This window comes from Cryptomeria japonica, chromosome 5 (genome assembly GCF_030272615.1).
Source record: "Cryptomeria japonica chromosome 5, Sugi_1.0, whole genome shotgun sequence".
Lineage (NCBI taxonomy): Eukaryota > Viridiplantae > Streptophyta > Pinopsida > Cupressales > Cupressaceae > Cryptomeria > Cryptomeria japonica.
The window spans coordinates 360,691,404-360,695,847 of record NC_081409.1 but is presented as its reverse complement, the minus strand read 5'-3'; positions in this window follow the sequence as shown (position 1 = coordinate 360,695,847).

Here is a 4,444-nt window from a genome sequence, read left to right as displayed (position 1 = left end):
CAAATTTGTGTCCATTGTCTTTGATGTCAGAAGGGGAGAGAATTTAGTGTAGTTATCTTTGTCCTTGATGTCAAAAGGGGAGAGATATATAGGTTGAGTTCAATTATCTTTGCTATTGGTGGTACACAAAGTTTGCCATCAATGACAAAAGGTGAGAATGTCACAAACCTAAGCTATTGTGATATGTTGTAATTGATGTTAACCTATCTTGTGTTTTCATTAGTGTTAGTATTATTTGTACATGGTCAGGTTGTGAGTGCTCTGGTATTGTTGAGTGGTCTAGTGGAGATGTTGAGGTATTTTTGGAAGGATGGTGTTGGGGAAGATTCCATATGCAAGAAATATTATTTATGCAAGAAAAAAAATTTAATGTCTCTGTGCAAGACTACCTTGCATTCCTTAGGCATGTGAATATTATTTATTATAGCTCTGGATATATTATTTATGTACTATGTATATTGCATTATTAAATTTGTAGGTCCTTTGTTGCTTAGATGGCAAAATTGGTGGTTGTTGTTTCCGACAATAAGCTTGTCTATTAGAACATGTCCTAAGAATGCTTGATGGCTTCTAAATATGTGGTTTCATGTACTACAGTTTGGAGGACATGTTTATGTGGTTTGTGTAGTGTTCCAGTTTATCTTTCATGTGATGTTTTGACTGGCAAGTGGAGTTATAATGTTCCAAAGTTTTGTGTTGAAATTTGGTTTGGTTTTTAAATAACAATGGTGATGTATCCTACTTGGATCACAATTCTTTGGTCTAGGTTTTATTTGGCGTAAAAGTTTAGTTAGTGTTTTGGGTCTCACCATGACGTCAATAGATCTACATTGTGTAATTTGAATTGGAGGTTTCTTTTGGGTTGACTGGATAATGTGCTTTAATGATTATCTACACATTTCAATTGATACCAACTTTGGAGGATGTGTTAGCATGTTTGGTTCATTGTAATTATTTGGAAATAATGTGTTGTGATATTTTTGGGTCTTCTCTATTTCTTGGATTGGACTAGAATGGTTCTTTTTGGTCCAAGTGGCCAAATTTATGTATAATTGTTTACTTTGTCTATGGTTGACCTAGTTAAGGGTTTTAATGATTAATCTTGTATATAAATAAGTGTAGATGTTTGAGTGATGATACAAGAGGAGTGTGAATTGAAAAGCAATAGATGGTAATAATTTACAAGAAGATTAGATGCTAGAGTTGTGCTGAAATCAGTTGTGAAGAGCTTTGATGATGATATCTTTTGTGTGATAGTGTTTCAAGAGAGTGTTCAAAGTAAAATATTTTTTCCATGATCTTGGTCACTTGACACAGTGGTTCAAAGGCAATTTCATGATCAATAGATCTTGTTCCTTTCAATTTAGTGATTCTTTTCTCTACCAAAAGATAGTGAGTCTCTTTGTAATTTTTTGTATCTTGCCTTCAAACAATGTGTTTCAATTCTACAATTCATTTGTATCTTGCCCTAAATTTGTGCATCTTAGTTTTGCAATACCTCTTAGGAGTAGTGGGTAACAGAGGCAACATTGTAATAAATTATATTTATATTGTATGTAATTTTCATTCAGGTTTTTCCCTACTTAGGCTTTTTACTTAAATTTGGTGTTCATATGTTTGTTGTGCTTTGTGCTTTCATGATTTATTACCGATATAATTATATAGGGATTTAAAGTTTGAAAATAAAAAATTAAGTATCTTTGTGGTTTGAACTGATTCACCCCCCCATCTGAGTCTTGTGGTGTGTTCAATATAGCAGCCAAGATGAGATCCACTATCACATTGAAGGACAACACTCTGACATCCACCCTACCATTATTCCACAAACAAAAAAACTCAATTGAAGACAAGGATCATGGTCCAACAAGACCTCAAAGAAAAGAGGAAAAATTTCATTGTTCAAATATTAGCCATAAAACACTATTATGTTTTAGGGACAGTTATTTGGCTCCACTTGAATCAAATCATGCTGGAGCGTGATCTCCTCAATAGACCAAAACTCAATAGTGAAATAAATGTTTCCTAGAAGAGACAAATTAGGTTGAGTGAAGCCGTAAATAAAAGTGTGAATCCAAGCTATTAAAAATTTCATCCCATCTGAGAAAGGAAAGGGCTTGCCCAACTTGAAGTAATGATGATAGAGATAGATATGAAACAAATAAAACATTAAAGAAATGGAAAATCTTATATCAATAACATCACATAGTTTGTGTTCAATTTTTTGCTAATTTCATCATAATTATATGATTTTTTATTGATTTTTGTGAGATTTTGCCAAGATCAAGAGGTCAATGAAATGTACAAAGTAGAGAGGCAAAATATAGGACAAGAATAAACTGTATTCTCATCAATAGATAGATGATCAAAAGATCAATAGTTGTTCATACAATGAATATGAGCCAACATATATAGGCAAGGCTATATGGATATGTGAGCACACAAACATGACATGTGGCTCAATAAGAAACAAGGGTAAGTAGGAAATAGGTGTGGTAGGTAGGAGAAACAATATAATATTCCACATGAGGTGGATCACCCACCGAAGGTGGAATGTAACAACAAGATAAGACCACAAAAGGTGGAATTCTCCTACACAGACTATCCTAATGTGGCACAAACACCCAAGTGTCTCATACCCAAACTACTATGAAATGCCACCCACGTGGCCCCCGACCTCTAGCCAGAGCGCTTCGCGTGGCAGACCCGTTAGTGGCCAGTTGGTACCCACATCATCCTCCACATCACAAGGACCGTATTGCCACGTCACTCGACCATACTGCCACATCAACCTTTTCAGTGAATCGGTTTTTGACACGTCAACAGTCCATACTGTACGGATGCCCAGTCAACAGGGAGCTGAAGTTTTTGCGATGGTCATATGGCTGTCAAATCTAACATCGTGAATAGCTGATGTCATCATTTTTTTTGAAATTTTGGCAGGCCCCCTTCGTTGAGCTTTTTGATTTGGCAGTTCAACTTCAAATGGCCATATCTTGCTCATTTTTGCTCCTTTTTGGTGCAATTTTTTTTAAATGGGCTATAATTTCATGTAATTTCTTGTGGTGGTATTATTTTATGATTTTGATGGACACTGTTTTTAGAAATTTGAGTTTTTGGTGACTGTACCTGTCCAATCCCCATTTTTGCAACTTCCAGGACTCCGTTTGGGCTCATACGAACTCCTTTTCAAGTGCCATTTTTTTTGAAAGTGTATAATTGTTTATATACTCTCATAATATACTATCAATTTGCAGAAATTTTGGGTAGAAATTGTAGTTTTAGCATATGGTCCTTTTTGGCCAATTTGGCACTTGTATTGCATAGATCTATCTTGCTGGTCTTTTGTATTGTAGTTCTCAGCCTATTAAGGCAGTTGTAAAACAAAATTAGAAGTCCACCTTGCCATTATTTGCAAGTGGCCTATTGTACACACACTACATATAAAGTGCCAAAATCATTATTTTGGGGGGGTACTTTGATTGATTGAATTTGGGGGCGGTGTCTCTTGTGATTTTGTTCTCTTGTGTTCCTTCCTTTTTTCTGCTATGGGTTCTCCTAAGTTTCCTCTCTTAACTCCTCATAATTATGCTACTTGAAAAATTGATGCATGGAGTAAACTTATGGAAAAGGGACTAACTCATTATATTGATGGAACTATTGTTGCTCCTGCAGATCCTGTTGGTCACTTAGAATGGCTCACTAAATATATCATAGCAATTTGTACCTTAAGAAAGTATGTATCAAAGGATCTCATTTTTTATAATGAGAAATGTACTCTAATCAAGGATGCTTGGCAAAATTTTCAAGACTTGTATGGTCAAGTTGATGGGGTTAGGGGATATCAGATTGATAGTGATCTCACCATGTTAGATCCCAAAAACTTTGATACTATACAAGATTATGTCACTAAGGAAAAAGAGTTGAGGGCACAACTCAAGGATTGTGGCATTGATAAGAAGGATACTCAATTGATCTTCAATTTGATGGGCAAGCTTCCACAAGAATATGCAACATTTGTTTCTACTTTCCAAACCCATAGAATGACAAGGGGTTCAAGCTACACAATGCTTACATTTGATGCTTTCGCTGGAATATTGGTGATGGAACAACCTAAGTTGATAAGCATGGGCATTCTTAAGACTTCTAAGTCTCAAGCATTAGTGGCCAATCAAGGGAACAAAGGAAATCAAGGAAAGGACAACTCAAACAAGAAGAAATGGCAATCAAAGCCTAAGGAAAAAGCACCACCTTCTCCACAACAAGGAGATTCATCCTCTTCCAAGAGGGACAATTCGCCAAAGAGGGAGAGACCTACTTGTGCCTATTGTAAAAAGTTTGGTCATGAGGAGCATCGTTGTCATTCTAAGAAGATTGATGAGCTCACACACATCCTCAAAAAGCATAACATTGATTTTCCTAATTCCTACAAGAAGAATGATTCATC